Genomic DNA, 10,518 nt, shown 5'->3' on the forward strand with positions numbered 1-10,518 from the left:
TAATTTATTATATTGTAATAATATCACCTGTAGTAAGTCTGTCTATCCTCTAGGAAGTTATTACAGCCTTTAGAATGAGAAAATATCATTTTGGTGAATTTTAGTGAATATTTTTCTAAAATAATTGATTACTGTACTTATATAATTTATTATATTGTAATAATCTCACCTGTAGTAAGTCTGTCTATCCTCTAGGAAGTTACTACAGCCTTTAGAATGAGAAAATATCATTTTGGTGAATTTTAGTGAATAATTTTCTAAAATAATTGAATACTGTACTTATATAATTGATCATACTGTAACAATCGCACCTGTAGTAAGTCCATCTATCCTCTGGGAAGTTACTACAGCCTTTAGAATGAGAAAATATACTTTTGGTGAATTTTAGTGAATATTTTTCAAAAATAATTGATTACTGTACTTATATAATTGATGATACTGTAATAATCGCATCTGTAGTAAGTCCGTCTATTTTCTAGGAAGTTACTACAGCCTTTAGAATGAGAAAATATCATTTTGGTGAATTTTAGTGAATATTTTTCTAAAATAATTGATTACTGTACTTATATAATTGATCATACTGTAATAATCGCATCTGTAGTAAGTCCATCGATCCTCTAGGAAGTTACTACAGCCTTTAGAATGAGAAAATATAACTTTGGTGAATTTTGGTTAATTTATTTATAAAATAATGTATTACTGTACTTATATAATTGATGATACTGTAATAATCGCACCTGTAGTAAGTCCATCTATCATCTGAAAAGTTACTACAACCTTTAGAATGAGAAAATATCATTTTGGTGAATTTTAGTGAATATTTTTCTAAAATAATTGATTACTGAACTTATATAATTGAGTATATTGTAATAATCTCACCTGTAGTAAGTCCGTCTATCCTCTGGGAAGTTATTAGAACATTCTGAATGTGAAAATGTATTTTACTTTTTTTTTTTTTTTTCATGTATAACTTGCAGTCAATTGAATGAATGAGTGGACATCTCCTATGTTTTAGCGTAGTGGGTGGAGTTTTCAGACGGTTCCTTACATCTGCTAGGCAGTCAAAGCGCATCGGAGCATTTCAGGCATAATTTTGCAGCCACACCAAATGTTGACTTTTCTGAATCCAGTTTTTATGCCCATATAGTATAGTTGTACTCCCTTTAAACCAAGTGTGCTAATGACATCTTTGTAAGATTGTCAACTGAAGAGAGCGAGGGTAAGAGAAACCGAATATCGAACGAATGTCGAACGTCAACTAACTTTACTGCGATAGTCATACGCGGATTGGAACACAAGAAGATATATAGATAATTTATTTGTCCTCAAAGAGGAAATTTGTTTCCACCGTGGGTGCGTAGAAAGCATAAACACAACAACAGCATACATAGTAACCATCAAAACAATCACAAACACAGAGAGTGAAAAAAAAAGGTGAGTAGATAATGACAGAATTTTCTTCTCTCCCCCCTCCCCTTCCGGTGAACCATCACTTTAATGAATGTCACCATAACAATTTAACACAAAGAGAGTAGTGCGTTATATCGTGCATAATAAACATGCGGTCGTAAACACCTTTTCATTATATTTTACTCACCATTAATGTCTGTGAAAGGGTAGTCCAAAAACTCTGGTCGACACCTGCTGTTTTCTTATATGTCAAAGGCACCGCACAGTAGACCCTATTTAGTTGGATTATCGATTAATCATTTACATGTAGCCTATTTATCCCAGACATCTGTCAAATAACGACTATTTGGTTAAAGACGAGCTTTATGTTCAGACCAGGTGCAGATAAAGAAGCGCTTTCTGAAACTCAATATGCCGACCCCATAACTGAAAGACTTTAAGACAAAACAAAAAAGAAAACACTTCATGTAAGACTTAGAACTTTTGTAAATAAACAACGACTCGTAATGTATAGTTTTTACCAGATGCTCGCCTGCTCCCTTTTATATAAAAAAACATGGATCGGCTCGAATTACTCGCATCTAGTTAAGTTGCACATCGTGTCAGTCTTCGTTCAAAAATCATGTCATGAAATGCCTTAGCGACGGATAGGAAAAACTGTTTAGAGAGTTATATCATCTTTATTCAGTCAACTGTTTCTTTTACGTGTTCCATCTAAATTCCAAAAGCTTTCATAACACGCTTCAGCCAGCATGCGTTCAGTGGTTGCTATGGAAACGTCAAACTAGACAGGGCGATTACCAATTGAAAGTGGTCATCCCTGCGTTCTACTCACTACGAAGGACAGAGCTCTGAAGGGAGCATGACATCACAGTTTAAATGTAGCCTTCACTAAAAGTCTTGTGAAAGGGCCCTTTGTGAAATAATTAACTTTCTTACTTTTGTTTGGAACAACCTTTCGAGTGGCGTCCCCTTCCCGAAGTGCCCTTCAAGGGCGCATAACTGCTGTTTGGAAACGCCGACAGTCTCGGCAAATTTAAAGCAATATTCGGGGTTCAATACAAGTCAAACGGATAGTTCACTCAAAAATGAAAATTCAGTCATTGTTTACTCACCCCTGTGTTGTTATAACCCTATAATATCCCTTTTTCTTAACACAAAGGGAGAAATTGTAAAAAATAAAATTAAAAACAATTTTGTTCTCAGTGATGTCATGCAATGGCAGTTTATGGTGACCACCTCTTCAAGCTTCAAAACAACACAAAAGTGTAATTCAGAAGTCTAATAAATTATTCCATGAGACTCATGATTGTTAAGAACGCATACGGGGGCCTGGGTAGCTCAGCGAGTATTGACGCTGACTACCACCCCTGGAGTCGCAAGTTCGAATCCAGGGTGTGTTGAGTGACTCCAGCCAGGTCTCCTAAGCAACCAAATTGGCCCGGTTGCTAGGGTGGGTAGAGTCACGTGGGGTAACCTCCTCGTGGTCATGAATAGTGGTTCTCACTCTCAATGGGGCATGTGGTAAATTGTGTGTGGATTGTGGAGAGTAGCATGAGCCTCCACATGCTGAGTCTCCCTGGTGTCGTGCACAACAAGCCAAGTGATAAGATGCTCAGATTGACTGTCTCAGAAGCGGAGGCAGCTGAGACTTGTCCTCTGCCACCTGGATTGAGGTGAGTAACCGCACCACCACAAGGACCTACTAAGTAGTGGGAACTGGGCAAGATAAAAGAAAAAATGAAGAAAGTAATATAGGGTTATAACAACATAGCGGTGAGTAAACAATGACTGAATTTTTATTTTTGAGTTTAAACTACCCCTTTAAGTTCAATCGACAGCATTTGTGGCATAATGTTGATGAACACAAAAAATCATTTACACTCGTCCATCCTTTTCTTAAAAAAAATAAAAAAGCAAAAATCGAGGTTACAGTGAGGTACTTATAATGGAAGTGAATGGGGCCAATTTTTGGAGCAATTAAAGTAGGGCTGGTATCACCTGGCACCTCACGATATGATACGCAGGGGTGGACTGGCCATTGGGAGCACCGGGCATTTTCCCAGTGGGTTGCTGCGCAAATGCCGGCCCATCCTACAAGCGATATAGGCGGTCGCCCTGGGCTCCAACATGCCCACGCGGACCCCATTACAGAGCGAATAGTCAATAAACTCGACAAGGTAATAGTGATGTCCAGTTTGTGAACGAATCATTCTTTTGAACCAGTTCTTTTTAGTGAACGAGTTGAACCAGTTCACCAAATCGGACTGAATCGTTTGAAACGGTTTGTGTCTTTAGTCAACGGTGATCCACAAGTTACTATATCTTAACCTGTTTCTCGGACGTGCATGACACTCTGACTCAAAATAAGCTGATAACTGGGAGTAATATGATCCTAGAACTGGTGATATCTGCTTTTCCTAACTCTTCTTTGCAATGAGCCACTCCAACTAGTTCACAAATCGGGCTGAACTCCCCAGTCTCAACAGTCCTCGAGTCAATAGTACAATGAGTCTCTCATAACAGTCCTCGAGTAAACAGTACACTGAACTGAGAATAGCCACTTTCGGAGGTGTATGACACACTGAGAACTGATGAGCTGCTGACATTGAGCATGCGTGTGATTAAGGGGTGAAATGTATGTTACTGTTTTGCTGAACAACAGAAAGTGTAACAAATAAAACATATTGGAAATTTGTTTATGACTTGATTGTATTACCGTTTTATCAACGTATGAAGATGATCCGGTCGCAACAGTTCTCGAGTCAACAGTACACTGATCCAGGGACAGCAGCTCTTGAGTCAAAACCGTACATTAAGTCGCTCACAGAAGTTCTCGAGTCAACAGTACACTGATCCAGGGACAGCAGAACTGCTGATCAGTGAGCTGCTGATGAGCATGGGTGAACCGAGGTCTTAAATGAGTAGGCGAAACATTTCAGTCGAGAGATGTAAACGAATTTGACTGTTGAGTATTGTGCATGCAGATTATATTTGAAGTTGTGATGAGCTGGATGGTTTCTATAAAAAAGGGTGAGTTTATTAAGACTAGTTTTTATATCAGTGTCAGTATTGGGAGCTTTAGGTGCAATACTTTAATGTAAGATGTATTGTAATACAATAAACCTGCTTATTATTATAACTTAATTATATACAATTTAATAATCAGCAATATGCGCTCACATGTGGCTTTATTGAATGTGTTTGAGCGTGTATACTACAACGCCGGTGTATTAGCATTATGTACAGCATCGTCATTATGCGATAACGTAAAAGAACTGGTAAATCATTTTTTTGAAACGGTTCACTGAAATGAACCGACTGAAAAGAAACGGACTTCCCATCACTACAAAGTTAAGCCAATGTACTGGCTTTTATTTTGAAATTACTTACACATCGGAGCACATGTCTATACATGGGTTAAAAAAACATACCTCGGGTGGACCTTATTATTTGACATACACAATAATGGTGACAACCAAAAACAACATATTAAGTATAAGATGAGCTCTGAATTATCATGAATTATTCGTAAGTCATGAAAAATATTACTTTGTGGCTATTTGAGTCTTTGAAGCTTACTTTGTTTAAAGGATAGTAGAAACAGTGCTTGTCAAAGCATAGGGCTTATCACTTTTTCTCAAGAATAATCTGGGGAAAGAATTAAAACTCTGCAGATATAAAGACGCAACAAACTCATATAAAGTGAAAATATGAGCAGTTCATCTGCAAAATATCTGCAAAGATCTACCATTTAAGAGGTATGATTATTTATGTATTTTTACATATATTTATATTTGTTTATATTTATATATGTACATATTCTGGCCAACTTTGTTTTCATTGATTTTTTTAGTTATGTGGGTAATTGATGTGAAAGTTTAAGCATTTTCTTCAGTGTCTGCTGTGACACTTTCTTCATCTAACTATTTTAAACAACATTTTATGATCTTGTATAGCTATATATACATATATAATATATTATTATTATATTTGTTGTTTCCACAACTTCATATTAACTAAGATAATAATTTATTTGTACTTCTGGAAAAAAGTTGAAAGGTGATTAAGATCTTAAAAATCTTTGAAGAAATGCTGACTTGTCACAGCACTTAACATACACACTTTTCCTTGTCCTTTCGTGTACATTTTAACCCAACATCTGTATGTTGGAAAAAAGTTTTTGGACATTTTATTTGTCTGAGCTATAAAGTGTTTAACCACTTATCACATTTACAGTAGTTTTATATGTTTTAAAGTTATGACAATTTTTACACTGTGGTGCGCATTGTCATGACTAGCAGTCAATAGAAATGTTTTTTTTTTTTTTTACACAAAAATTTGAAATGAAATCAACGAGCCGGTGTGTTATGGTGTGGTGTGTTGTGGGCCGGGTTTGGTGAGTCGCTCTGGGCCAGAAAATCTAGGGCTACTTTTTAGTCCTAGTCTGCCCCTGATGATACATATTGCAATACACACGTCATGATTCTATATATTGCGATACATCACAATATCATAATTTGATTAGATTATGAATTAATTCCAATTTCAATTTCAATTCATTTGGGTAAATTTCAATTAATTGTTAAGTTTATAATTTTATAAAATCACATGAATTATTCTGTTAAAACTCATGTATTATTTGAGCTGTAACATTGTTTAAATCATCATTTTGACAGTCATTTTAGGGTTTTAGGGTTTGTTGACATTATATCATCATGGCAACAAAGTTGTAAAATTGCATATAACTTTACACAAAAGAGGTTAATAAGCAATTTATCACACTAAAAGCATGTTAACGTGCCTATTGTTTACATCTTGTGGCTATACTTTTGAAACAGTATTTTAACATATATGGATTGGCCCCATTCACTTCCATTGTGAGTGCCTCACTGCAACCCAGATTTTTGCTTTTTTTGAAGAAAAGAAAGGATGAGTCGAAATGAATGTTGGTTGTAATCAACATTATTCCACAAATGCTGTCGACTGAGCTCAAATTGTATTGAATAAGGAATATTCCTTTAAACAGGGAGATCACCTTCAATACTTCTTTTTTTCTGAAATAATTCATAAATATGATGTGGAGAGTCACTGAAGATATTTGGAAGGGCAAAATTATGTTTCATATTTCCCAGAACACATAAGTTTCTTAGAAACATACTACAACCATACAGCTTTGAAAATATGCTTGGCCTATATGGTTGTATACAAGCCTGGAAAAACTGCACAGTTTGCAAAAAACACAACAAAAAACTGAGTCAGAATGCTTTTGATCTCCAGTGTGGTTCAAACAGAAGTGAGATGAACCATCACAGGAGGGGAATTTCCTTTTGTATTGTTCAGATGCCACAGCAACAGTGCTGACATTCACCAAACTTAATGTCAGTACTTTTTTCTGCCTGCGCTGCCTAAGGACTATTTCCCTGTCACATTTTCCATTTTATGTTAGAACTATGTGGAATTTCTTCATTGTCAAGATCTAAACCATATTCCACACATTCATCAATAATTGTACATTTATGAGGGTAACGTGACGCCATGCGAGGATCGGACGTGTGAACGGCAAGCTCTGTGCAATTTGTTAGTTTTAATACTTTTAATGACATAAACCGGTGAGATTCGATACACTCTGTTCCGTAATTGTTCGAGGAGGACAATATGTCAAAGAATTCAAAATCCTCGGGCTCTGGAGACATTAAAAGACACTTATGTGCTCAAGCTGACGCCCCTGAGCAGGCCGCAAGCCTGGGAGTCAATTTAGTCGGGGAGGTGCGGGAAATGCAGCGGGAGATGCTGAACATGTTGGCAATGCTGACGAAGGTCATTGCTGACTTGGAAGATCTTGCTGTGATACGTTGATCGATCACTGCCATGGAGGCAAAGTTCACTGATGTTGTTACAAGTGTTGGGGATGTCGAGAAATGTATCGATTATCTGGAGTCATCGGAGAGGGAATTATCTGCTAATCTGCTAGCGACCAAGGTGGATTTGGAGCATGTCTGGCAGAAGTTGGAAGACTTGGAGAACCGTAGCTGGCGGAATAATGTACGAATTGTTGGAATTCCTGAGGCCGAAGAGGGTCAAGATATGGTGAAATTCCTGGAGTCTGCTCGACATAACAGGCCATAAGCTGGAAATCGAGCGAGCTCACAGGGTTCTGGCTCGGCGATCCGCTGAGGGAGACAGGCCCCGATCAATTCTGGCCAAATTTCTGAGATCATCCAATAAAGATCTTGTGTTATGTGAGGCAAGGAATAAAGGAAGGCTTTCTTGGAAGAACCACAGCATTTTCATGTTCCCAGACTTTGTGAATTCGACAAGAGAGAAACGTGATAGATTCAAGGAATGCAAGAAACTCTTACATCAACGGAAGGTCGCTTTTGCTATGATATTCCCGGCCAAACTGAGAATAGATGCTAAGGATGGCCGTAAATCATTTGCATGTCCCAGCAACCGATGTCGTTCATAAAGTCAATGGAGTAAGTTATTTTGTGGTACTCATGTTGCAGCTGAGTGGACCGACTCACTGAACATTCACTTGATTGTCCGAGGCAACTGAGCACCTTTTTTGTTTAATTTTGGGCTGGTTCGTCCTAGCGGCTGGAGTTTGTTTTGTGAAGTAACACTCATTCGGGACAGTTTTGTGGGTGAATCTGCACGTTCTTTGTGCTTAGTCCTCCTATTGGCTGGAGTTTGTTTTGTGGAGTATTTCTTGCAAGTCATTGGAGTGATTAGGTCATTAGTTGCACTCATGTAGCAGCCAAACAGGCCGGCTCACTGAACATTTGTTTGACTGTCCGAGGAAAATGAGTGCCTTTATTTTTATTTTGTGCTGGTTCCGCCTAGCGGCTGGAGTTTGCTTTGTGGAGGATCACACCTTCAGGACAGTTATGTGGATAAATCTTCATGTTCTTTGTGTTTATTCCACCTATTGGCTGGAGTTTGTTTTAGAGATTATCTTTTGTTGTGTAATTCTGTCTCACAAAATTTGTATAGAAACACTGGACATGAGCAATCCGACATCAAATTTGTCATGGGGGCTCTCGTAGGTATACCTGGACTGTTTGAGTTTAGAGGGATTGATGCCAGTTGGCGCTGTCGTGCACGGGGTTAATGGCCACGTTTTTCTGTTCTGTTTGTTTGGTTCGGGGGGGAAATTTGGGGTTTGATTGTTGCACTAATGTTGGAATGTGGTCTTTATAATTTTGTTTTTGAAACACAATCTATTTTTTCTATTATGTCAAAATGTCAAATGTTAATATGAGTGGATTGTCTCTCTCCACATGGAATGTGAATGGGTTGGGGCACACCATAAATAGAAGGAAGGTTTTTCTCTTCTGAAGCGTAAGAAATATGATATAGCTGAAAAATATGGGAAGATATGGGGAGGACATGTTTTCTTTAGTGCTGGCTCGAATATGAGCAGGGGAGTCATTACACTGATAAGTAAGCGTCTACAATTCAATGGGGCCGCATGGGCCGCAGCATTATGCAGAACGTGCCACAAAACGGTGCCGTGATATGCAGAAGGGGACAGCGATATGCAGAAAGGACAGCAACCCCCACCCCCCGCTCAACAACTTTTGGGCCAGTTTCTATGTAAAATCCCAGGCCGAATTTTCTTCCCAGTCTGCCCCTAAAGATAAATTAGGAAGAGTCATTATTGTTTTAGCAGAAATTCAGGGGCAAAATTAGATATTTTGGCTAATATTTACGCACCTAACATTGATGATTAGGGCTTTTTTATAGATCTTGAAGGTATGAGGCACCCCTCATGATATAATATTGGGAGGAGATGTAAAAAGGGGGTATAGCCAAACCTATTGGTTCGATGTCGGATTCCAATAGAATGGCCCCTGAGGGGCCTGGGTAGCTCAGTGGTAAAGACGCTAGCTACCACCCCTGGAGTTCGAATCCCAGGGCATGCTGAGTGACTCCAGCCAGGTCTCCTAAGCAACCAAATTGGCTCAGTAGCTAGGGAGGGTAGAGTCACATGGGGTAACCTCCTCGTGGTCACTATAATGTGGTTCTTTCTCGGTGGGGCGCGTGGTGAGTTGAGCGTGGATGCCGCGGAGGATGGTGTGAAGCCTCCACACGCGCTATGTCTCCGTGGCATCGCGCTCAACAAACAACGTGATAAGATGCGTGGGTTTATGGTCTCAGATGCAGAGACAGCTGGGATTCGTCCTCCGCCACCCGGATTGAGGCGAATCACTACGCGACCATGAGGACTTAAAAGCGCATTGGGAATTGGGCATTCTAAATTTGGTGAATAAGGGGATAAATAAAAAAATAAAAAAATAAAAAAAGAATGGACGTATTAACCAGTTGCACTGAGACCTCTTGAATGATACCAAACATGTATGATCAGAAAACCTTTTACATTACACAACAGGATAAGTCATAACTTAGTTTTTGGTGACCCGAAAGTGACCTGAGGTGAGAGAGGGGGCAGATGTGAGTGAGATTTATGTTTTATGGTCCTTGCTCAGTAGGGTGTGTTGTCTCAGGTGGAGATGCTCTTCTATATGAGAGTTTTATGACGTTGGTTCACGCAGAATTCTTTGACTTTTACCGGAAATAGCACCTTTTGGGTGTAGACATTCTGGTGCCAGCCTTACAGAGACTTTAATCTTTTGATGGACTCAGTCCTTGATCATAGTGAAGCAAAAGTGTTTAAGCCCCCTTGAGCAACACTGACACTTCACAGGATGTGTAAAAATCTTGGTCTTACAGATATTTGGAGACTTTTGAACCCATTTGGTAGGGACTATAAATTTTTTTCATCAGTCCATAAGATTTATTCTAGAATATATATATATATATATATATATATATATATATATATATATATATATATTTTATATCTAAGTCCCTCATTTCATCTAATGTTGACTGCTCAATTGGAAACATTTTAGTCTCAGATCACGCCCTGGTGAGTTTAGAGGTGCTGCCACATGTGGAGAAAAAGAAATCAAATAGTTGGCACTTTAATGTATCCCTTTTGCAAAATCCTGAATTCCAACAAATGTTAAAGGTTGAAATCAGTGTTTATATGGAGACCAACTGGTCCTCAGTATCCTCTGTGGGTGTGGCTTGGGAGGCACT

The sequence above is a fragment of the Myxocyprinus asiaticus genome, chromosome 29, assembly GCF_019703515.2.
Source record: "Myxocyprinus asiaticus isolate MX2 ecotype Aquarium Trade chromosome 29, UBuf_Myxa_2, whole genome shotgun sequence".
Taxonomy (NCBI): domain Eukaryota; kingdom Metazoa; phylum Chordata; class Actinopteri; order Cypriniformes; family Catostomidae; genus Myxocyprinus; species Myxocyprinus asiaticus.